Consider the following 26210-nt stretch of genomic DNA (forward strand, 5'->3'; position numbering starts at 1 on the left):
TATGTAAATTTAACATGGAGAAAAATCGTGGGACAATATAGGGTCTATGGGAATTAACATGGCCAAAAACCCTGGGACAATATAGGGTCTATGTAAATTTAACATGGCCAAAAACCCTTGGGACTGTATAGGGTCTATGTAAAATTGAAACAGGGAGGGTCTCTATTTTTTTTTAAAAAAAAAAATAAAAAACAAAATAAAAAAGGGGTAGGCAATGGAAATGCTATCTCTTTTCGAGATATATGGCTGGCCCTGAAAAGGGCCTTTGGGTTTATGTTAATATTAATATTAACATAGATGGCATCTGTCACATCTTCTTCTTCTTCTTAAACTCCTTCTAACTGCCGGTCCATACACAAGTACCCTCTTGAGACATCCTTGTCTTTCTATATAAACTCTCCTCATCCATAGACTTGTATCTGTCCTATCAACAACAGTCCACTTGGACCGGACATACGTGAGCATGTCCGTTCTGAACATCATTGTTGACACAAGGGTTGAAGATTGAACGTCGGTCCACATCTTGAGGCTACTAGAAACAGGTGAATCAATGCACTGAACTGCGCTTATTTATAGGTACAGGTAGGATTGAAACGGATTGAGTTCATTCACCAATCCGAACACGCGTTACAAAATTCAGCCAGCCGCATCCAATCCGAAGAGAGCAGTCTCTGACGTCACGTAGTCAATATAGATCTGCTAGCGCTTGTGTGCAGTCAATCTATGCGACAGTGATTCAACATGACGGAAACTCAGAAAGCGATCCAATGGGGTGCACCAGCAGCGGAGACCGCCCAAGGGAACCCGGACTTACTTTCAGAAGAGGTGAATTGGGATTTTGTGGATTTTCTCTCCTCGCAAGAATTTGTTCCGGAACCTTCGTTACCTTCTTCATTACCGCAAGTGGAGAATTTTAGACAGAGACAGAAAGAAGAATTGGAGAAATTTATACAACGACAAAAAGGAAGCGGAACAGGCTTTTCTCCTACAGCAACAGCAACAAGAAGAAGAGGTAAGAAAAAAACAACAGCAGCAACAGCAAGAAGAAGTAGCAGCAAAGAAACAAGAGGGTGAGAATCAAACGGTCACGGTACTGTTAGACATTTTAGCGGAGTTAAGAAGTCTGAAACAAATGTATCAGACTTCTTTCTCACGAACGAAGAGAATACGACCTTCCCGAGCTAAACACGTCAACCCTGTGACTAAGCCTACCGTACCACCCTTAGTGATTTCAACCCAATCATTATCATCATCAACATTACGCAGTCCAGAAGTAGGCCTTGGCCGTGGCAAAGGCATAAGGCAGTTAAAGTTGATTGCTTAAACTCACCCCTTCACCATGAAGAAAAAAGGCCTTTTTCAGGGCCACCCACATTTCTCGAAAAGAAATACAATTTCAATTTTCCAATAACTCAAAAAAAAAACCCACCCATTTTACCCTTATAGTACGTGTCTGTGTATGAGTGCGTGAGTGTAGCTTCTTATTTTAAAATCAAAACTCAAAGACACTTACCTTATATCATTAGTTTATTCTTTTATCCATTTTTTACAATCCAATTCACAATTCACAACACAACACTTTAATAAAAAGTTCATTGACTTCTTCTTTCTCCTTGTTTAGTCTCTCTGTTTTTTAAATTTCTTCACCGTCTTTTCCTCATTTTCTTCCCTTCTTCTTTTCTTCTCCTGTTTCTTTGCCTCTTCTAAATAGAATTGTCTTCTTTCTTCCTCTTCTTCCTCTGAAGAATCCCTCTCTTCTTCTGAAGAATCCTTCTTTTCTTCTGACTCCTCTTGTTTTTTTTTTTTTGGGCAATCTGGAGACCAATGTCCTTTTTCTTTACAATAATAACAGGTATCTTGACTTTTGTCTTTATTAGTCCCTGTTTTTGTTCTTTTTTGACGGTCTGGACACTCTGAAGACCAATGCCCTTTCTTCTGACAGATATAGCAAGTATCTTGACTTTTATCTCTAAAGGAAGGAGAGTAGTCCGTAGGCTGGTCTGAAGAGAATTTTCTAATGACCCTTCGCAAAGCTCTGACGAAACGTTCCATCTGGTTAGTCTCTTCCATCGTTGTGCTCGGCTTGAGAGTGAAATGAATAGTGAAAGGATAAGACACACACCCTTTTATATACGTTGGTTTGCTATGACTATAAAGTAGCTCATGGTGTTTGAACTTGAGTCATTTGACTTTTTGCTTTCAAGATGAAATGATCTAATTCATTCGAGAAGAAAGAAGAAGAAAGTAAGAGGCAGAAACGTGATCTATCGCCTCGTACCAGGGCTGAAATCTTGGCACAAATTCATGCCAGTGATTTTGAAGAGGACATGAGTGAACCAGAATCAGAAACCTCTAAACCAAGTTCACCACCCTTAGTCAACCCTGAAAAATACTATTCCATTCGAGAGACGGAAAAGTGTTCCTCTAGAAAATTTAGAACCACGGCTTACAAATACACGGTGAAGTTTAAAGATTTCAAGTCCGAAGTACCGTTAGAGAAAGCAGAAGGGTTCATCACCGGAGTGTGGGATTCTCTGCTCACTGCACTCAAGCAACAATGTCAACCCAAAGAAGACGATCGCTTGAGACTTTCCATACAACACGACGGTTTGAAATCACCTGTTTGGATCGAGTTTAGCACCCCTGCAGAATTGACCGCTTCCAAAGTCATGGACAAGATTCAACACCTGCAACAATCTAATGACCAGTTTGACATCACCGATGGAAAAGCCACACTGGACATGACCCACGTCTCTCCTCCTCAAGGGACTGGACGTAAAAAGATGTTATTGGTGAATGAGCTTCGCAGCATTAAGCGTAGCCTCGTCCAAATTCACAACCCTCATGACCAGATGTGTTTAGCCCGTGCCATCGTGGTGGGACGAACCTATGCCAACAAGAACGACACGGCAGAATGGAAAAGAGACTGGGAGAACATTCGACAATCGGACCGAGCCAAACAACGAAGTGAAGCAGAACTCCTGTTACGACAAGCTGGCATGTCCAAAGACACACTCTGTGGCATTCCTGAGATGCAAAAATTGCAAGATGCCCTAGCTCCACGATACACTTTGAAAGTGCACCCTCAAGAAGTGCGCGGACCTCTGTTGTTTCGAGGGCAAGATTTTAAGGACGGAAAATACATTCATGTTTATCATCACGATGACCATTTCGATACCATTACCAGTATCACCGGATTCCTGGGATACGGTTATTACTGTGAGAAATGTGACCATGGTTATAATAATCGAGAGCAACACAAGCATTGTGGATTGAAATGCTCAGAATGTTTGGCCTCTTCACCCTGTCTGAGCGAAGAACCCATGCCTTGGTCGACTTGTCTGCGCACGTTTGTCAGCCCTACCTGTTACCAACAACATCTGAAAACGCAAGGTTCACAGAAGAAATGTGCTTGTCAACTGCTGAGATTGTGCCCTACGTGTGAACAAGTCATACGTACCAATAATACCAAGGCACACGTATGTTCAGGAAAGAAAAAATGTCACATTTATCACCACATCGTGGACTTGGAACACCAATGTTACGTGCAAAAATACCAACCCCCACCAGAGAAAGAGGACGGTCACAAGAAGAAAGGCAATTTCATCTTTTTCGATTTCGAATGCATGCAAGAGACTGGCATTCACATTCCTAATTTCTGCGTGGCTCATCGAGCGTGCGAGAAGTGCATTCAAGAACCTATCTTCAGTCATTGCCCTCACTGCAGCAAGATTCCCGGAGGGCGTGAAAAAATTTTTCGAGGACCGAACACGTTAGCCGATTTTGCCCAATGGGTCTTAGACCCCGTCGACAAGACGTGGAGCCAAGAGGACATCGAACGTTACCGAGATTGTCATCGCCATGCCACAGTGATGGCTCACAATTTCTCCGGATACGATGGACAGTTTCTTTTGAGGCACTATACGGAACAAGGCACCGAACGTCCTAAAGTGACTTTGAACGGAGCCAAAATCATTTTCATGCAAGTGGGACAAGTACAGTTTAAAGATTCGATCAGCTACTTGGCCATGCCTTTGAGTCGAATGCCTAAAACGTTTGGAATGACAGAAATGGCTAAAGGGTACTTTCCACACTTTTTCAATACGGAAGCCAATCAACACGCCGTTCTACCCCATTTACCTGAGGCTCACTATTACGACCCCGACAACATGCGTACCGAGCAACGAGAAGCTTTCTACGCTTGGTACCAAGCTCACGCCTCGGACCCTTTCGATTTTCAGGAAGAAATGTTAAAGTATTGTCGTTCCGACGTGGACATTTTACGGCGTTGCTGTGGAAAATTTCGAGAACTGTTCATGGAACACGGAGGGGTCGATCCTTTGAAAGAAGCTTGCACCATTGCCAAAGCGTGTTCCTTAGTGTACCGCCAACGATTCATGCCTGAAAACACCGTGGCTGTCATCAGTCCTCAAACGACCAACTTTGTCAAACGTCAATACTCGGTCAAAGCCCTACGTTGGTTACATTACTTGTGCGACAAGGAAGACAAGTGGATTCAACATGCCCGCAACGGAGGGGGCGAAAAGACCATCGGAACGTATTCGGTCGATGGCTGGGACTTAGAAAACCCCAAGATCGTGTACGAGTTTAACGGTTGCTTATTTCACGGATGTCCCGTCTGTTACCCTGACCGTGGCACTAAAAATCAGTTTTTGCAACGAACCATGGAAGACTTGTACCAGGACACTTGTCAGCGACGCCTAAAGTTAGAACAGCAAGGATACCAAGTGGTGGAAATGTGGGAACACGAGTACGATCACCGTATGAAAACCGATCCCGAGTTTAAACGCCTCGTGGAAAGTTACCAGTTCAAGGACCCCCTGAACCCGAGGGATAGTTTGTACGAAGGAAGGACCAATGCCACCTGTTTGCTGTTCCAAGCCGACGAAGAGAAAGGAGAAGAAATCAAATACTTGGACGTGTGTTCGCTGTATCCCTACGTGTGCAAATATTGTCGCTTTCCTGTAGGGCACCCGCAATTGCTGACGGAACACATCGACCTGAAAAACATTCGACAATACGAAGGCTTGATCAAGTGTAAAGTTTTGCCTCCCACGAACCTATACCATCCCGTCTTACCTCACCATTGTCAAGGCAAACTGATGTTTCCCTTGTGCCGTACTTGTGCCGAAACGTGCAACCAAGACCAACCTTGCCATCACAGCCAGGAAGAACGGTCCTTGACGGGAACCTGGGTCAGCGTAGAATTGTTCAAAGCTCTGGACATGGGATACCAACTGTTAGAAGTGTACGAAATTTGCCACTTTCCCAAGACACAACAATACCACAAGGGTGACCCCACGCAGAAAGGCATTTTCGCAGACTACGTGGATGCCTTTTTGAAACTGAAACAAGAAGCCAGCGGCTATCCTTCCTGGTGTCACACTCCCGAAGACCAAATACAATTCAAAGAGAAATACTACGAACAAGAAGGCATCACTTTAGACCACATTGAGAAAAACGAAGGCAGGCGATCGTTTGCCAAAGTGATGTTAAATTGCTTGTGGGGTAAAATGGCACAACGACCGTCTTTACCCAAGACGGAATATTTGACAGAACCTTCCCGCTACTTACAGATGATTCACGACAAAACCAAATACATGAAACACGTGGACGTCGTTCGAGAGCATTTGATCTTGGTCAATTACGAAGAAGATCTGGACTTTGTACAAGACGACCCTTTTGGAAATGTCATCTTTGCGGCTTACGTGACAGCCCATGCTCGCTTAAAATTGTACGAAGCTTTAGAACTGTTAGGGGAACGCGTCCTGTACTTTGACACGGACAGTTGCATTTACATCCATCACCCGATTCAACATCACCCTAACATCGAAGGAGACCGTTTAGGAGCCTGGACAGACGAGCATCCCGACGACAAGATACTAAGTTTCGTCAGTGGCGGTCCCAAAAATTACGGCTACGAATACCGGGACAAACAAGGAGAAGTGCACACGACGTGCAAAGTGAAAGGACTGACTCTGAATTATCGTACCAGTCGAGTGGTCAACTTTGGGGTATTGAAAGAAGCCTTGCAATCGGGAGAGGATGGAAACTTTAAAGTGACCACCTATCAACCGAACAAGATTGTACGTTTACCCACTCACCACATCGTCAGTCGACCCTTGGAAAAAGTCTATCAAATTATATACCAGAAGCGAGTGCGACTTCCCAATCACTTCACCTTACCGTACGGTCACGTCGGTATTGGTCTGTATATAAAAAGGAACACTAGGCAAGATCGATAGTTCATTGTGACTACCAAGACCGAGCGAACAAGATGAATACTTTGAAAGAGACATCGTTCCAGTTTGGGGATTGTAAAAAAGTTGTATCTTCCTCTAGTGTGACTAATACTGGATGGATAAGACCCAGGCATTGCGACGGAAAATGTCCGGAAGGAAACTGCGATTGTCCATGTGGTTACCATTGTAATTGCGTAACGGAGTTTGCAGACGAGTGCGATTGTGAGCCTTGCGATGGGTACGATGCTGTACGTTGTGACCTGAGCGATGCCGTAAAGCATCATGGGAACTTTAGTGTCACTACCCCTATCATGGAAAGGGATGCTGTGCGTGTCAAACCTGAGGGATGCGAAAGTGATGCCGCTCGTCCTCTTGGACATTTTACTGGGTTTCGTTTTAAAGGGGAATGTTCACCTTCACGTCTACCCCCTTACGGATGTCGTCCAGCCCTGAGCAAACTCCTACCTATGTCACTTAACCCTCATCGAAACGAACCTGTGAAAGACGAATATTCGTTCCCTGTGCGTTTGTCGGAATACTGCGACTTTGAAAATCGTCTTCAATCGTTCAAAGGAAAATGGCCTAAGTATCTGGGAGGACCGACCCCCGAAGAATTAGCCAGAGCCGGATTTTTCTACTTGGGTGAAGGAGATAAAGTCAAGTGCTTCAGTTGCGGTGTGTCACTTCACCATTGGGAACCGCAAGATTCGGCCTACGTAGAACATGCTCGATGGTCACCGAATTGTCATTACTTACCCTTAGTGGGACCGAGACATTGAAGTAACTTACCATGTCGTTGACGAAGAAGAAACCAGATTGGCTAGGAGTCAAATGTTGGACATCACCGAGACCAGTATTTAAACTTCATTTCAAAAACGATATTGAATCATTACCTAAAGAACTGCAAGAGAAGATTTACAAGGAAGTTTGGCAGGGGTTTGCCAGAGTGAAATCTCAATGGGTCACTGTAGAACTTTTGTGTCGAGAAATTCATAAGAGGAAAGTGAAAAAAGTCAACCAGTGTGTTAGATTTCTTTGGGTCAAGGGTGCATTCCTCCTATTGTATCGCTTTAGACCGTTTACATCAAAAGAGTTCAGTGACATTCTTGGACGTTACCCTGAATGGCAGTGGTCAGAAATTACTCACTATGTGGATTACTTTTGTGAATTGTACGGACTGACCTATTCATGAATACTTTACAAGAGAACATTCGTGCTTTGCCTGTGGAGTTGAGAGAAAGGATTTACCGAGAGCTGGTCAAAATACAAGTCAAACGTAAAGAACAATTGCATCCGATACGTCACCAGATCTTTAACCACTGGTACCTGAATGGTATAAGAGAACTGATTCGTCAGAAATTCTTTCAATGGTCAGACATTGTTCAGAACTTTGAGGTCGCTAATGATCGACATGTTCATGATTATGGTTACTTCGAGATTCACCTAGTGCAACGCATTGAGGAAGACAAGTTAAAGGATTACAAACATTTGTTACGTGGAATCTACTTAGAGGAAGATGAAACACCTAAACGAACTCTGACGTTTCGGTTACAGTATGCAAGATTTAGATTCGCTACTGGAGAACGAAGATCTCTGGCTAGAAAGTACGTGTATTGCATCCGAAAAAAAGAGAATATAAAAACAGGCTGCCATGCCACGGTTTATGTCACATCTCATCCAACAGATTCCGTGGAAGGAACTCAATGACCATATTCAAACCGTGGATCATTACCATCAATTATTACAAGAACTGTATCCATTCAATTTGGGACGACAAGTGGTGTGTGTCTTAGTGACTTGTTTTCTGGGATTTCGTTTACCAGCCGATTCTTTGTGGACTCTTTACGATCAGTACTTACCACCTCCATGGCCTTAAATGGTCACGAAAAACTTCTTTTGCTCAAAGCCTTGCGGTTTCATCAGGATACTTCTCGACCTCAACAGGAAAAAAAGATTCGTCAACTTTTAGCTACCCAAGACGTGTATGACGATGTGTGTGTTGCTTGTGACTTACATCCCCATTGGACAGATGTCCGTGCCTGGAAAGAATGGGGTTTTGAGGCTTGGACCCAAGAAGTGGCCCAGTATGCACGAGAGTTGTTCAAGGAAAAAAGTTACTTTTCAACCCGTGTTAGTGACGGTGCCAGAAGAACCCGTCACCCAGGACGGGACTGTCGTGGACAGACCTGAAAGACCCTTTCGGGAGGACACTTGTGTGACCTTACCCCCTACTATAGAACTGGTTAGAACATTACCCAAAACATGTTGTTGTACAGACACTTGTGTTTATTCCACGTTCATAGTTATCATGTGCCTTTTATCCTTGTACTTAAGCCTTTGGCTTTTATGTATTTTTGTCTTTCGTATTCGTGTTTGAAAAAAACATTCAATAAACGTGTTCTGAAAAAGTATATAAACTCTTGTCTTGTTTGTTTTTTCGTGTCACAAGTGACATTTCTCACACCATGACTACCTCTGCTGTCTCTGCTCCCTCTTCCTCTACTGTCAAAGTCATCGACGAACACTTAGATCGTGCCAGTTGGGAGGCTTTGTATCTTCGCCATCCCTTTAACATGCTCATTGCTGGACCTAGCGGTTCAGGCAAAACCGAATTCGTCAAACGTTTGATCGAACATAAACATCATTTGATCGATCGACCCCCTCAACGGATCGTGTGGTGTTACAAAGAGTGGCAATCGGCGTACAGCCTCTTGCGAGAAAGCCAAGGCGATTCCATCGTGTTTGTGGAAGGCATTCCTAAAGAAGACGACGGCATCGTCTCTGACTCCCGTCAAACCCATTTGGTCATTTTCGACGACATGTTAGGAGAAGACGAAGAAGAAATTAAATTGTGGTTCACGCGCAAAGGGCATCACCGTAATGCCAGTGTCATTTACATCACCCAAAATTTGTTTCAACAAAGTAAAGCCCATCGCACCATCAGTCTCAATGCACATTACGTGGTCTTGTTTAAAAGCCCTCGAGATAAATCGCAAGTGCAAGTCTTAGCCAAACAGTTAGGAACGCCTTGGCTGACTCAGGCGTACGACGATGCCACTCAAACGCCACACGCCTATTTACTCGTCGATTTCAAACCTACGACTCCTGAGGATTTGCGATTTCGTACCCACTTGTTTCACCACTGGTGCCAAGACGGAGGGCCTGTCCTGTACACGTCTCCGTCCTCGACTTCATTTTACTCCCCATCAAAAAATCTATAAAAACCTCAGACCCTTTTTCGTCTGTCTCACACAGTGTGAACATGACGTCCCTTCAGTCGCATCTTCCCGTCAAATTGATTCGTGCCTTGTATGGCATCAGTCGAGAAAAAGATCCACAAACACGAACTCGTGTCTTAGAAGCTAGTCTCAAAGAAGTCTTACGATGGTTTACGGTGACGGCACGTCAATTACTCCAAGGAATCATTCAGATTCCTCATCAAACCAAACGCTTTTTCGATCGAAACAAAGTCGCTTTGGTCCAACTGGCCGATCCCCGCATCGACACTCAAACCAAAAAACAAATCATTTTGAAACCTGGAGGGAGCGGTACTCTAGGAGGGGTCATCATTCGCTCACTCTTAAGATGGGATCCTAATGCCCCCAAAGTTATCCCCAAGACAAAAGTCCAACGAAGCCCCAAGAAGAAAAAGAAAAAGACCAGGTCCCCAAGGAGAACTTCTCCAGTGGCAGGACCCTCCTCTTACCAGACACCACCCCGAAAAAAGAAAAGAAGCCCCCAGAAAAAGACACAGAGAAAAAGTCCTCAGAAAAAGAAAAGTCCACAGAAGAAAACTAGTCGCAAGAGAGGCACTTCGGCCAGGACGCAACCTTACACTCGCAAACCACGATCTGCCACGGCGGTGACTGCGTCTCCGGCAGCCTCACGTTCATCCACTTCTCCGTTGATGTCACCAGGAACTGAAGAGTACTTGGAGACGTTGATCACACCAAGAACTTCTCCGTTGATGACCCCCAAAAGAACTTCCCCAGTGGCAGGACCTTCCAATTTAGCGGCAGTGGCTGCTGCTCACAAATTACCTTCTCCCAAAATCAAAGTCCATGAAAGATCGGGCATGTTACAAAGTTTACTGGATTTGTCCAAGCAAGAACTGGCTCGATTTAGTCCGTTGCGTACCCCTGCACGACGTGTCATGCCTGTCCTCAAACTGATACGCCGTAAAGACAATCAGTGGCGACGCGTTCCAGTATAAAAAAGGCCTGTGACCGAGTAGGGTATCAGTGTTTTTTTGGTGCTCCTAAAGACTCAAAGATGTCACCCTCCAAAAAAACCCAAGGAAAGAAAAGGAAAGGACTGCCACCACGTTTAGCCAAACATGGGGACCTGTTATCTGTCCTGTCCAAAGCTTCTCCACCCCTACGAAAAAAACTCATTCAAACGGCCTCCAAAGAGGTCATCGATACCGTGTGCGAATGTTGTTTGAACGTTTTGAAAGGCACGATCCCTTTGTCCAAACACCAGAAACAATGCTTAGGCAAACATCGTCACGTTCTTCGCCAAATGGTTCAAAAGAAAATTCCCATTCGTCAAAAAAAGAAGATGTTGGTCCAACGTGGAGGCATTTTGCCTCTCTTGTTAGGCCCCATACTGAAAGGAGTCTTGGGAACCATGTTGGGAGGACTGGTGGGAGCAAGATAAAAAGGCCTTCGAAAGTCCCAAGATCTCAGAATCGACCCCTGACAACCCCATGGAAGGACGAAAACTAGCTTTAGTGCCTTACAAACGATGGATGGAATACCATCGGTGGCAAGAACAACGCACCCCGCATTTACCTCCCAATCCCAATTTGAGCGAGATGTCCCAGTTACAACACGAATTGCAGTCCTTGATGGATCGCCAAGATTTGTCCGAAACAGAAAAATCGCAAAAGTACGGTCAACTCTTGCAACGACTGCAACTCTTTCACCAGAAAGCTTTAGACGAAACAGCTCTACCCACTCTGAAAGATTTTAAGACCTTGATGAAAAGTCCAGCACCATCACCAGTACCAGTACCAGTACCAGTGACCAAGACAGAAAAAGGAAAAGAAGAAGAAGAAGAAGGGTTTCAAACTCCACCAGAAAAAGTACGCAAGTTAACAACACCACCTACCTCCAGAATTGGATGGATTAAAAAGATGATGGCCACCCCTTCTTCATCACAAGAGAAAAAGAAAGTGAAGACAGAAGTGAAGACAGAAGTGAAACAAGAACCGATATCCCCCGCTCAGACATCCTCCTCCTCTTCGACACCTATTGCCAGTCGCACACGCAAAGCATTGCAATCCAAGAAAATACCCCAAGAGAAAAAGAGTAGCATCCTCCAAGAGTGGGTGCCTTATTAAGACACCAATCAACACAAAAAATGGAAAAAGTCTTAGCTAGCATTTACTACGATCCCTCCCATCCTGCAGGTTACGCAGGAGTTCAAAAATTGTATCGTGCTGCCAAAACGCGACTGAAAAGTCTCCGTTTACCTCAAGTGCAACGATGGTTACAAGAACAAGCTACCTACACTTTGCACAAACCCATTCGACGCAAGTTTGCCAGAAGTCTCACCCGAGTGGAAGGCATCGATCATCAATGGCAAGCCGATTTAGCCGATGTCTCTCATTTGGCCAGCTACAATCGTGGCTACAAATATTTGTTTTGTGTCATCGACGTCTTTTCCAAATTTGCCTGGGTCGTGCCCTTGACTTCCAAATCGAGCAGCGAGTTAGTGCGAGCCCTGCAACGGGTGTTGAAACAAAGCGGTCGTCACCCTCTTCGATGGCAAACGGACAAAGGCACCGAATTTCTAAACCAAGCTTTCCAAAAAGAATTAAAGAAACGTGACATTCATTTTTTTACCACCGAGAATCCCGAAACCAAAGCCAGCATCGTGGAACGTTTTCAACGCACTTTGAAAGAACGCATGTGGAAATATTTTACGCATCACCACACTCTGAAGTACATCGACATCTTACCACACCTGGTGCAAGCGTACAACCAATCTTACCATCGAAGCATCGGACGTGCCCCGCAAGATGTAACTCCCGACAACGAAGTGTTGGTGTTTGAGCGTCTGTTTGGTATGTCCCCGACGAGGGCTGTCCCCAAGAAAAGTGGAGAGTTGACCATAGGAGATTGGGTACGCATTGGCAAAACCAAACGCACTTTCGACAAAGGTTACTTACCTAACTGGACGACCGAATTGTTTCGCGTCACTGGACGAGTGCATGGTCGTCATCCTGCCGTCTATAAATTGGAAGACATGAACGGAGAAGTACTCAAAGGAACGTTTTATTTGCCCGAGTTACAACGTGTCACCAAAAAAGAAGACGACGTGTACGACATCGAAAGCATTCTCGAACGCAGAACCCGTAAAGTGGGCAAACGACGTGTCAAAGAAGTCAAAGTACGTTGGAAAGGATATCCACCCAGTTTCGATTCTTGGATCGACGCTTCGCAAGTCATCGACTATAAAAAGAAGAAGTGACCATCATGCCCTTTCACACAGCAGACGCAGCTACGTCGACCACTCCTTCTTCACCTAGTTCTTCTGTGCAAGATTTACAAAAACAACCCTTGTGGGTGTGGTGTGGAGAACGTGTGCCTAAAACGCAAATCGTCTTTTTCTGCCAAATCTTCGTGGTGTATTGTGTCATCGGGGCAGCCATTGCCAATTTGAGTTTGCAACAAGGAGACAAACAATTGTGGACCATTTTATTGAGCAGTTGCATCGGTTACCTGCTTCCAAATCCCTCCCTGAAATTCTCCTCGAACGGGAACCACGGGAACCTTGTGTCCAGTGCCAGTGTCAGTCACCAGTCCAACCACAACCAGAACCCCATTTTGGGCGGAGACACGCCTCTGACGTCCAGTAATATCCCCTCGGACAGCCACAGAACTCTGGAATTATGAGTCACCAAAACCAATTTTACTTAACCTTACCCAGTGACAGTTCCATGGAGGTGTTTCCCCACAACACGTTGTGCTGTTACACGGCCAAATTACCTCAGGCCATCCCCTTAGATCACGAAGCCCATTGGGAAGTGGCTTTAGTAGAAATGATTCACCCGACCCAAGTTCTCAATGTCCTTCCCAATCAAAATTTTTTTACGGTGGAAGTTCATGACGTGCCATTGCAACAGGAATTGAATAAGAGAACCATACCTGACAAGAAAACCTATAATGAGAAAACTCAAAAGTCGACCTGCCACTTGTTCATTCCCGCAGGCTATTATTTTAGTGGTCATCATTTGGTCAGCGCCGTAGCCTCCATGTTTAATGGCGTGTTTGGGAAAGCTTTTGAGCAGGTGAAGAACAAAAGTGTCACCATGGAGTACCACAAAGTAGCTCGTCGCTTCTTGATGAAATTTGAGCAGAGTAAAATCGTGACCATTTTATTTTGTCCTGAATTGTTTGACATGTTGGGCGGAGACATGGACATGAGAATGGCCATGCTCAAGAAAAACGAATTACCAGTCATTTACGACAACGAAACTTTTGCAAAGTATTTTCGTACCCCGGTAGAACTGAACCAAGGACTGAATTTGATCTTTGTGTACTCTGATGTGGTGGAGTACAACGTGGTGGGACACACCTCCGTACCGTTACTGCGTGTCATTCCTTTCAAAGTGGATTCTGCCACGAACGCTGACGAGGAAGGTGGAAACACTTACCACGTCCACCGCGAATTTGTCCATCCTCACTATTTGCCTGTCAGCAAGTCGTATTTGGACACGGTCAACATTACTATAAAAGGAGATTTGGGACAAAATATTCCATTCACCAAAGGAAAAGTCACGGTGAAACTCCATTTTCGAAAACGGTTCTCTCACGACTCGTAAGTAAGTCATGTATCCAGTGTACCAAGGGGTTGCACGACAGCGAGGACACGGTTTAGGAGACATGTTAAAATCGGCCTTTCGTTCCGTGGCCCCGGTGTTGAAACCGATGGTGACACGCGGATTGCATGCCTTGAAAGATGCGGCACTGACGCAAGGCAAAGAATTTCTCCAAAATGTCATCATCGACAAACAAAACCCTAAAGAAGCCTTCATGAGGGCAGGCAAAAATGTCCTGCTGCAAACGGGTAAAGACATTTTAGGCCGACGAGACACACCTATAAATGCCCTGCACGCTACCGAGTCAGGCATTCAGCAAGGACAAGGCAGAAAGAGACGACGAAGAAAACACCCTTTCACCAGACTTCAAGCGAGAAAAGCCAAGAAAAGAAGAACCGTTCGAGACTTAGACGTTTTCGATTATTGAGACACAGAAAAAAATGATGCACCGACAGTCATGTGCTTGTTCCAAGACGGAACTGGATATGTTTGCCATGCCCCCCACCATGATGACGATGCAAGAATCCCAGTGGGTGGAATTTCATCCCGTCTCCTCTTTGACGGATTCTGCTCCCATCGAGTTCGAAATCAAAGGACAACCCGAAGATTACATCGATCTGAATAGCAGTTACCTGTATTTGAAAGTCAAAGTGACAAAAACTGACAACACCAATCCTGGAGCCAATGATAGGGTAGCGCCCGTCAACAATTTCATGCATTCCTTGTTCAGCGAAGTGGACTTGTACTTGAATAACAAACTGGTCAACAGCAGCATGGATACTTACCCATATCGTGCCTACTTGGAAAATCTCTTGACGTACGGAAAAGAAGCCAAGAATACTCATCTGGATGCTTGCGTGGTATGGAAACCTGACACGGCCGGTGCAAACACGTTTAGCGACACAGCCCTGACAGTAGATGACAATCCTCACAATGTGGGGTTTAACACACGTAGAACTAAAATTCTGCAAGGACGTAGTTTAGAACTGATGGATCGTTTGCATTTGGACATGTGGTTACAAGAAAAGTATTTACTGAACGGAGTTGATATTCGCCTGAGACTGAATCGCAGTAGTGCTGCTTTCCATTTAATGGCTGCTGATGCCACTTACAAAACCATCATTCAAGAAGCCAGGCTCTACGTTCGTCGCGTAGAAGTGTTACCTAAAGTGGGAAACGATATCAGTCAAACGTTAAGCAGAACAACCGCCAAGTATCCCATACGACGCGTAGAAGTGAAAACCTTCACCATTCCTGCTGAACAGCGATCCATGATCGAAGATCATCTGTTCCAAGGACAGTTACCCAAGCGTTTGATTGTTGGTATCGTCAAGCATATAGCCTTCAACGGAGTCCACAACGAAAATCCTTTTGAGTTTAAGCATTACAATGTGTCCAAGATCGAAGTCAGTCGTGATGGCAAGACCTTGTGTACCCGACCTTTCGAGCCTAACTTTGCCCAGAAGAATTACTTGAGATCGTACTTGTCCCTGTACGAAGCCACGGGTCAGTTAGGGACCAACATCAGTCACGGTATTACGTACGAGGATTATGAAGGAGGCTATGCTTTGTGGGCTTTCGATTTCACTCCAGACCAAGGCAGCGACGAGGGACATTTCCACCCTATAAAATCGGGCCAGATTCGTGTGGAAATTCAGTTTGCGAGTGCACTGGAAGCAGAGAACACAGTAAACGTCATCCTGTATGCAGAATTCGATAATACGATAGAAATCAACAGTTTGAGAGAAGTCATTCTAGATTACTAGAAACCATGGAAGACTGTTATCCCTCTTTACCTAGTGGAGAAACTTTGGACATGGAATGTGAGGAGACCGTGGAAAAAGAAGGAGAAGTGATCATGATGAAATCGAGATGGCCAGAACAAGAAGCCCATTTAGTCTCCTGTTTTGCCAAACACTTGGTCGACAAAATAACGGAATTGATCAAGAAAAATTGCTATGGATGTCAAAACGATCATCCCAGTCAAATTCAACACGATAAATGCCTGATGTTGAGTCAAGAAGAAAAATTGGATGAGTATCTGGACGAAGCTTGGAGTCTCATCTCGGACAAAGACGTGTTGCACCAGTGGTATAAAGACTTGCGTGAACATTCTTGTCCACCATTAACCACTCAAGAGATCCATCGTATCGAAGCTCTCCTGAATCAGAGTGAGGAAACAGAACGAATAACCGTTTATTCGTCAGACATTTTCAAGCAAAAAGTCAGGATCGAATTGACGACTTATTATTACCTGTGAAGAAAAAGAAAAAAACAACACACAAATCAATGGATACCTGGGAACTTTATTACCTTTTGAACCACAGTTCGTATACGTCTTCTTGGAATCCTGTCGTCTGTGCTAAAGATGAACTCCCTCATCGCAAACCTAAAGACCATCAAGCTTACGTGATCAACACGGACGACAGTCATCTCCCAGGAACCCACTGGGTAGCCGTCTACTTTCCTCAAGAAGGATGTGTGGAATATTTCGATTCGTACGGATTGCCCCCTTTGGAAGACGATATCATTGACTTTATGAGAAGAAATGCTCAAACCACCCGATTCAATAACGTGAAATTACAAGGCACAGATTCCTTGGTGTGTGGACAATATTGTGTGTATTTTCTGCATCATCGCAGCCTGGGCTATTCCTTAGAACATTTAGTGACTCATTTCGATCCTCGTTCTTCTGCTAGAAATGATGTGAAAGTAGATCGATGGTTTTGTGACCATTATGCTTATCTTTTGTCTCAAGCTAGGAAACGTAGTGTCCATCAATGGCCTAATGATTTCCAACAGTGGAAATCACAATTTCATTCACAACGTTGTCAGCCCTGTTCAAAGTAGATTGTCAATTGAGAAAAAATTGTTGGTGATTTGAAAAAATTGTTTGATGTTATATTGTTAAAAATGTTAGAGTTGTTGTTTAGTGTTAAGTGATTTTTGAATAAAAAATGTTGTGTTTTGAAAAAATGCTTTTGTCTTTTGTTTAGCTATAAGAATGTTGGATTGATGCTCTTTCATTTCTTACTATCCCTCTCATGAACGTTGCGGCTCGAAAAACCGTGTGGGGATGTTTTCCTTCACGTCCGCGCTTTGACTTTAAGAACCGGTTTGTTCCCAGTCTAACCATCCATTGTCGACTCATCCTCCTACGAAGATGTGCTCCAAACTAGCTAAGCTCAACGAAGCCTACGTGAATTTGCATAGGGTCAGACACAGTCTGATACCAAAGCCAGAAGAAATAGAGAATGTGAGAATGTTAAAAATCACTGAAGACCTGATAGAAGAACTCTTCAGAGAAGAAATGAACAGGGAGAAAGAAGAATGGACAGAGAAGTACAGACTTCAGAGACAGCAGCAACAGCAACAACAACAGCAACAACAGCAGCAGCAGCAGCAACCTGAAGCTGACAGAGGCTTTGTCGATTGCCGTATCGACACCAAAGAGTTCTTCTTCTCTTTCCGAAGAAGCAGACCTATCGCCAGAAAGTCTATCCTCAGAGGACATCGCATTCTTAGAAACTAAAAAAAGAATGCCATAGCAAACAAAAAAACAGCCCTTTTCAGGGCTACCCCAATACTCTAGAAAAGAAATAACGATCGATTTGCCAATGTGTGTAGTTAGAGTAGTGTGAAAATAAACACTAACTCTTGCTTTTAAAAATGTGAAGGTATGTGTTGGTGTGTTTGTGTTAGTAAGAGCTCAGGTAAGTTGGTGTGGATAGTAGATTAAAATGATATCTTTTCTTAGTGTTTGAGGTGTATATTTGGGGTTAGATTGGATTGATTTGCGTATGTGGATAGTCTATTGAAGTGATTTATAAAAAATTTTAAAATAGTGATGGGTAGCATAAAAAGTGAGTGAGTGTTTCTTTTAGGTCCGCGCGTTGTTGTTTTTTTGGTCATGATCTAGGTAAGATGAATTTTATGTTATTAGGGGGATGTTTTCCTTCACGTCCGCGCTTTCAGTATAAATTGAAACTCGTTCGGCAGTCCAGCTACCCTTGTTGATTGATCAACACCAAAAAATGAACACGAGACTTGAGAAACTGTTGGAGCTTCATGTGCATCTGGAATATGCCAGGCGCATATTAAATGAACTGGCCGCGGAAGCCATTGTCGAGGAGGGAAGGATAAGAGAAGAGGAAAGAAGAAACAAAGAAGAGGAGGAGAGAAAATATAAAGAAGAAGAAGAAAGAAGATATAAAGAGGAAAGAAGAAACAAAGAAGAGGAGGAGGAAAAGGAGAGAAGAAATTTCAAAATCCCAGAGAGCGAAAATTGGGATTCTGAAGCGACATATCCTGCCTCTACTCTCTCCCCCCAAAAGGTAAAAAGTAACTGGGGGATAAGATGTGTATGTGGCGCCAGGCCTGGAAGGTGCCACCATTAACCAGGTGTCCATGAAGTTCCAAACAAAAAAAACAGCCCTTTTCAGGGCTACCCAATACTCTAGAAAAGAAATAACGATCGATTAGCCAATGTGTAGGTAGAGTAGTGTGAATATAAACACTAACTCTTTATTAATAGTGGAAGTGTATGTGATTGTGAGTTTGTGTTTGTGTTTGTAACTAATAAAGTAAGTTAGTGTGAATAGTAGATTATGGGTTTATTTATTGATTCTTAGCGTATGTAGAGAGTATAGTTAGGGTTATATTATATGAAATGAGAAAGTAGGGGGATGTTTTCCTTCACGTCCGCGCGTTGTTGGGTCATGATCTAGGTAAGATCAATTTTATCTTTCAGGGGGATGTTTTCCTTCACGTCCGCACTTTCAGTATAAAACTAACATTGTTGGCCATTGGAGCTCATTCTACGGAATAAGCAAACAAGAAGATGCCAGCAGCTTCAGCTTTATGCAACGATCTTATGGGAAGTTGGTATTGGATGGTAGATGGATTGAGTGTAGCAGAAAGGGTTGAACAGGAATGGAGGTATGAAGTGACAAAAAACTTCGTCTCAAGACAAGTAAACAGCCTGCACTTAGCCGTAAACATCGTGAAAGAAATGATAGAGGATGAGGAGAAGAGAATCAGAGGTTTAATTAACCTACCGTATGTCAAAGTGGGTAAGTTAAAAGAAGCAATAGATCATGTGACAAGTGCAAGGTGCTTTTTAGAAGACGTTGTAGAATGGACAGATTGGTGTTTCGCAAAGTGGGGGTTAGAAAAAATTAAGAAAGCTGAAGAACTAATGAGGAATGTGCTGACCAAAGAGGTCAAGAAGATCAAAGAAAAGTGGTCCAATGAAAGAAAAGACGAAGAAAATAGAAGAAAAAAGGATGAATTCGAAAAACTGAACACAAACTGGATGAAAATCCAAGAGAAGTTCCGGGCCATGGGCCACCCGGACTGGCTGCCGGAAACAGAAAAGAAGAAGAAGAAAGGAATGATGGACAAATTAAGAAGATGTTGGAAAAAGTTAAGAAGATAAAAGAAGAAGAAGAAAAACCCAAAGGCCCTTTTCAGGGCCAGCCATATTTCTCAAAAAGAGATAGCCTTTCCATTGCCTACCCCTTTTTTTATTTCATTTTTTTTTAAAAAAAATAGAGTCCCTCCCTGTTTCAATTTTACATAGACCCTATACAGTCCCAGGGGTTTTTGTCCATGTTAAATTTACATAGACCCTATATTGTCCCACGATTTTTGGCCATGTTAATTCCCATAGACCCTATATTGTCCCACGATTTTTCTCTATGTTAAATTTACATAGACCCTATATTGTCCCAAGGGTATTTTTAATGATAAGTCCCATAGACCCTATAATATCCCCCTTCACTACTCTTGTAAATTTGGATTACGATGCAGAATTTTTGTAAGGTATACATTTCCATTTTTTAAATAATGTATTTATTTGTATGATTCTAAATGATACATAGTAAATAGGATTTTCTGGGTTACAGGTTCAATAAGGTCATTGAGTGGGTCTTCATGTTGACATTTTAAAATCATATTTTCATATGCATTTCGAGTCGTAATATGGGATATTTTTGAACACTTTATGAATTTCAGTTTTCATAATTAAAGTACGATCGATCTTTCTTGATAGAAAAAGGATTTTGACCCAATATAGCACACGATCCAATGTTTACAGAAATGACATATCGTTGCGCAGAATTACCCGACGAGCAAAATTTGCCGACTTTGTGGCATATCATTATCATGATTTTTGTTTTAAAATACTTTTTTTCTTTCTATTTACCCTCCTTTGACAAGTCTACAGCATTAATTATATTTCTGTTCGTGCGGTTTCCATAAATATAGTGTCATTTTGAAGAGGATAAAACCTTTAACAATTCTGCACACGTTTGGTTTGAATCTGCACCGGGTGCAGTGTTTGGAGCGACACAAAGTTGTTTACTAGCCGAACTTGATCCTGACTCGCCATTGGTTAATTTCTGCTAAAGCCGCCAGCTTCAAAAGCAATTACTTAAGTACATTTGTCTTGGCTCAATTAGATACAAGGTAGGTTTTTTCTATCCCTATCCCGACTGTTGGTGACTACTTAAAAATATTCATATTTGATTTCATTATAAATTTATGCTTTTTACTGATGCTGCTCCCAGTAGTCGAGTAAATGTTTACACATTGTTTGTTGTGGGTATATAGTATTCTACAAGGCTGATCATAACATTGAAAATTGCTGTATCGCACTCAAGTTGTTGACAAATCGACATGTAAACAATGAGAGATTCTGTAACATGAATTCGACACACGCCTATTAAAGATGTTTAGGATTTTTTTTCTTTCTTTTTTTTTGTTGGTCAGAAACCATGTTTAAAAGGATCACATATTTTCGAGATTGAAAAAAGTATGGGCACAACTTGCATCGTCCTGTCATCTGCTCTCTTACTAGCAACGTGTTCTCGATAGCTCGCAAGATTTGCAGGATTTTTCGTGGCTTTTATGTTTTGTATGTCTTACAACAGACGAAGTGACATAATCTGTCAAAATTTAGTCAAGAATGTTCATCACCAGGCAGCAAGATTTGTACCTGGTGACTACCAAACCAGTGAAGCAGGATGTATCACCAAAGTGTTAACTGACCTGAGTCTCCTAACATTCCAAGCTAGGCATAGTATGATTAGAATTACATACCTCTACAAACTGTTTGAGGGGTTAGTGCCTGCTCTTACACTAAATATATTTCCAAAACCATTCAGACAAAGCCGCCATATTAAAGCCAAATCGTTTCCTAACTTTGAAACTAAAGACGTCGTAGAAAATCAAGTAACAAATAACATTATATTTCATAGCTGAGCACTGTTGAAGAGAACAATTTAGAAATTCTTCGTATTAAAAAAAAAGTTGTGCACTAGAATCATCTTAGTGACAATGTTGTGTGTGGAGAGCTTCAAGACAGCTCTTGAACAATTCTACTAACTTTTTAGCAGCTCACTCTTCTGGTGTAGCTTTATGTTGTAACTGGCCCTGCACTGTGTGCGTTCAGAATTAAATTAATTTTGTTATTTTAATAACGGCTAACAATGGTATACTTTACATAATTCATGCTGATGTTTTGAGTTGGGATGGCAGCCATTTTGGTTAGCTATACAGTATGCTTAGATCATGGACAATTTCTACAAGTAAAATATATTAAAAACTTCAGCCATTGTACATTAAAGTAATGGGAATGACGTTATTCTCTCTACTGTGCATGTTGCAAGTACAAACAGCTTCACCATACACTTATCACTCTCTCAGAAGTATGTACTATCTTTAGAGCACCACATCCACAGCAAAGGGAAACTACTCTGCAGAATAGGGTACAAGACCTTGCCTTTGGAAATGTTGTCTAGGGCTCTTTTGTTTAAAAAGAAGTTACAGCACTCAAACTAGGGTTAAATTTTGAAAGAAAAAGAATTTCAGTTTTTTTCTTACTGGTTATCCAGGCTATTTAAAAATTACCTTGCATATCTTGTTTTTTTTTTTTTTTAAATGAACTTTTAATTCCCTTTATTTTGGCGTATGATTAATGGGTTAATTTGAGTTACCAAGCATAATAGCTTGCCCTTATTTTAGATTTGCACCAATCAATATTTAGCTATGATTTCATAGCCTCAGTGTGATTGATGCTACAATCTGATCTTATACCTTATAATGGAGCAAATAAAATTATTGTCAAAGACAGAAGGATGACTGTAGCTAAAATCTAGTAACTACAGTATAATTAGAGTTAGGTTTTTCATGAAAATTGGCTACTGATCGAGTTATTAAGCCTTATTGCTGGGGGTGAATAAGGTCATTGTCTATTAAACCAGCAAGAGAGAATCATTTGTGGGATTTGATTGATAATATTCAAGATGGGTGATGTTTGTTGTATTTTCCCCCGATGTTAAGTGATTACATCCCAGCCACAAAGCTGTCTTCTATTCAAGTTGATGTGACTGGGTTACACACTTTGCTTATAGAGTTAATCCCTGTATGTCATCTTTGAATGAAAAGCCATTGACTTTTGTCTCTGAGTAAATGGTTCTGTTTCTGGATAAGATAATTGTTTCTTTTTATTTCATTAATTGTTAGATATGCAATGCACATGTATAGATTTTTCATATTTTCCCACAGCCCAGTCAAAACCGTCTTTACGTTCGATAATACGATTGAGTACTAATAGTAATAATTTTAACACCTAGAACCTTAATAACGATGGACAAAACTCCAGCTAAAAAGAGACAAATTTTAAGGCTGGAGAAAATAATTATTGTAACTGAAAGAAGTGAAAAAGAGCAGACCACTCGCAAAAAGGCAGTTTAAGTGTCAGTAAAGCAAATTTAGGTTATTATAAAGGAAAACGAGTAATTCAGAAATTATTTCATAAGCTAAAGTATGTGATCTTCAAATGTAAATGTGATTTCATGTTTAATGATAGAAGTATATCTTTATTTCTATATAATTTTGTTTTTAGATGAATGCATACAATATTTTAGCAATAACTATTAATAAAGAATGGAATATATCTACAGTGATTGTAGTTATTTTTCTTGAAATTGTTCTGAAACTGGACCTTGAAAACTGGTCCTTTAGTACAAATCTGCTATGAGAGACCAACTGTCTTGAGAGACCACTTTTTATTGGCAGAAGGGGCAGTGTCTCATAACAGGTTTTACTGTACAGATATTATAATTATTAGTATATATAATGTACTAAGCAATTCAAGTTCTGGACTAAACCAGCTCACTTATATGCACAAATCAACTTTAATCAATTTCGGGAATTTTGTTTGTTTTTGAAATATTATTTTTATGGGTGTGTGCAAGGGTTGGCAAAAAAAAACAGGGATGGCTGGCTGACTGGAAATACAATTTATTTTTGGCTCGAAGCATACAATTTTCATAACATGGAGGGAGCTACAAATGGACTTTGCTTTTGCACAATTACAGTTAAAACATAAAATCTTCATAACATGGTGGGAGCTACAAATGGACTTTGTTTTGTACAATTACAATTAAAACATAAAATCTTCATAACATGGAGGGAGCTACAAATGGACTTTATTTTGTACAATTACAATTAAAACAAAATCTTCATAACATGGAGGGAGCTACAAACGGACTTTGCTTTTGCACAATTACAATTAAAACAAAATCTTCATAACATGGAGGGAGCTACAAATGGACTTTGCTTTTGCACAATTACAATTAAAACATAAAATCTTCATAACATGGAGGGAGCTACAAATGGACTTTATTTTGTACAATTACAATTAAAACAAAATCTTCATAACATGGAGGGAACTACAAATGGACTTTGCTTTGTACACTTACAATTAAAACATATGATTTTCATAACATGGAGGGAGCTACAAATGGAGCACCATCAGTGAACATTAATAACTTACCAAGATCTTTCAAGAACTTTAAAATCTGTATGCCATATTTTGTTGGCATGCTTAAAGTTTTTTCAGGCAAACTAGGTTTGTTTTTTTTTAACATGCCTTTTTGGCATCTCAAGTTGAATACAGGAGATTAATCTATAATTAGATAGGCCCAGGGCATCCAACTCTCCAAATTTGTTTTTAATTTTGATTTGAATAATATAATCATCTAGGCAGCAGACTACAAAGGTGTTTTTATTTTCTATGTGTTTTGACCCATTGGTACAATTCCAAATCAATATATTCAAAATTATTAACACATTGACACTGCATATTTCCAAGAATAGAAAGAACTGCTGTGTAATCTGTAGGTATCTACAGTCTTTACACTGCATGTAATTTGACTCGCATCACTACATACATGTCAATGATTACACTTTTGGCATAATCATTACGTTTTTTTACCAAATTATTTTTACATTTATACATATACGGATTACGTTTTTTTGGGTACAGTAAAATAGAAATAAAGCATTGAAATTTTGTTTTTATCATATTTATTATCATCTCTTTAACTTCACAAAAATTTAAGAATATTCTTAAAATGATGACTGCTGCATAAGAATATGTAAGAGTTTTTTCACACTAGTGACTATACTCCAGCAGTATTTGTGCCTATTTCTTGATCTGTTCTATGTTAGACATAGAATTCACATTTTATAGACATATAATTCACACTTTATTTGTCTTGCCCTATGTTCTGTAGTGCTTAAATTCATCTCAGTTCTCCACCTGGTACATGTGTATGAACTCTGTGTGGTATTTCCATACAGTGAATTGCTTCTAGACATTTCTGTTCGTCACTGGCATCACAGTGAGCTCACACAATGTTTGGTTCATTTCACCAGTATATGCCATTCTTCCTCTTTATAGTTAAGGTATCAACACAGTGGTCACAACAAAAAACTGCAGAGAGTGCAGGCATTTTAAGCTTAGAGGAAGCTAGCCATGTTAACTGTGTCAGTTGTATGTGATGCAGTGGAGAGTTGAGAAATACTCCAGCAAAGGCGAAGACTCCACCAGTATAACTGTTGACACAGTGTCAGTTAACAGCTGTCTGTTAGTAGAAACACTGAAGGTGAAGAGCTTCTTGGTCCAGGAGAAAATTAAGTAAACCATGTCATCACAGGTTTCACATCCAGTACCAGCCCATCTGTTGCCACCACAGCCACCTTAGACAAAACAGATCTTGGCAGTAAATCAAGGACTACCGTAGTACCATGATGGTAAGTAGCCAGTCAGGATCATAGATGGACATACCAATGCTTCCCAGTACTGGCTAGGGTGATCTCTCTCACAATTAACAGTTTTGGATGACTTTACTGATGCTGCCAGGCCATGCAGCTCATGCAAAATGGACTGTGTCACACAATTTGAAATTAGCCATGCGTGGGAATTTATGCTATGAAACAGACTCATCACAATTAAAATGACAAATCAACAAGGTGTGAATAATCTAAATGGTGTCTGACCTTGTTTTGCTTTAGTCTTAATCACTTCTGTGATTTGCTGCATGCCTCAACCTGTCGGCATTGTTTCACGCATCTTTCATCCCGCTTGACTGCACATGCCCAGAAATCCATTCATGTGGTCAGTTATAAGTTGATTGCTTTACAATTTCTTCTGCCAGGACTTCTGACTTGGACCAGGATAGTGAACATGCCATTGACAACTTGGATTAATTCTTTTGATGCATTTCCAAGTATGTCTGATCAAACAGGAACAATGTTATCTCAACGGAAATTTCCTTCAGGCTGTAAACAGAATTGGTTCTAGAACATTTTAAGTCAGAATCAACACTGTATCCAGAACTCGAAAATTAGTACATGTAATCAGGCTTATCTTATGTGACTTGAGACATGTATGCCCAATCCCTACCCTCAATTATAAATTAAGGTCAATCACACAATACAAATTATATATATATAAAACATAATCATAACAAAGGCAGGGTGGTGATATATTTTCTTCACATACCCTGTCTCAGATTGATGAAAGAGATAGTTGTGGCAAGAGATACTTTGGAAAGGGCATTCTCTTCCTGTCCACCAGTTACACGCTTGAAAAGTACATACAAAGGCATGGGGAGCAAAAATCCATGGTTGGGGCTTTTCTTGAGTGGTGTCATCAAATAAATCCACATCCTTTGCAGACCCAATGTTCTATCAGATTCACTGTTCAGTAGGAGTAATTTCTTAAAACAACATGGTATGTTCACCCCTCGATATTGATACAAATCTGC

The 26210-nt window shown here is 41.5% G+C and overlaps 1 protein-coding gene across 3 annotated transcripts in view; it reads left to right on the top strand.

Moving 5' to 3' along the window:
- Positions 1-20458: 20458 nt before the first annotated feature.
- The window catches only part of LOC149795690 (uncharacterized), a 34238-nt gene continuing 28486 nt past the window's right edge, over positions 20459-26210 (top strand). For all 3 annotated transcript variants that reach the window (XM_089965563.1, XM_089965565.1, XM_089965564.1), the window contains exon 1: positions 20459-20559. The gene's annotated coding sequence lies outside the window, so the exon portion shown is untranslated. The remainder of the gene's footprint in view (positions 20560-26210) is intronic.

This window comes from Sinohyriopsis cumingii, chromosome 7 (assembly GCF_028554795.1).
Source record: "Sinohyriopsis cumingii isolate HCF-2022 chromosome 7, ASM2855479v2, whole genome shotgun sequence".
NCBI classification, from domain to species: domain Eukaryota; kingdom Metazoa; phylum Mollusca; class Bivalvia; order Unionida; family Unionidae; genus Sinohyriopsis; species Sinohyriopsis cumingii.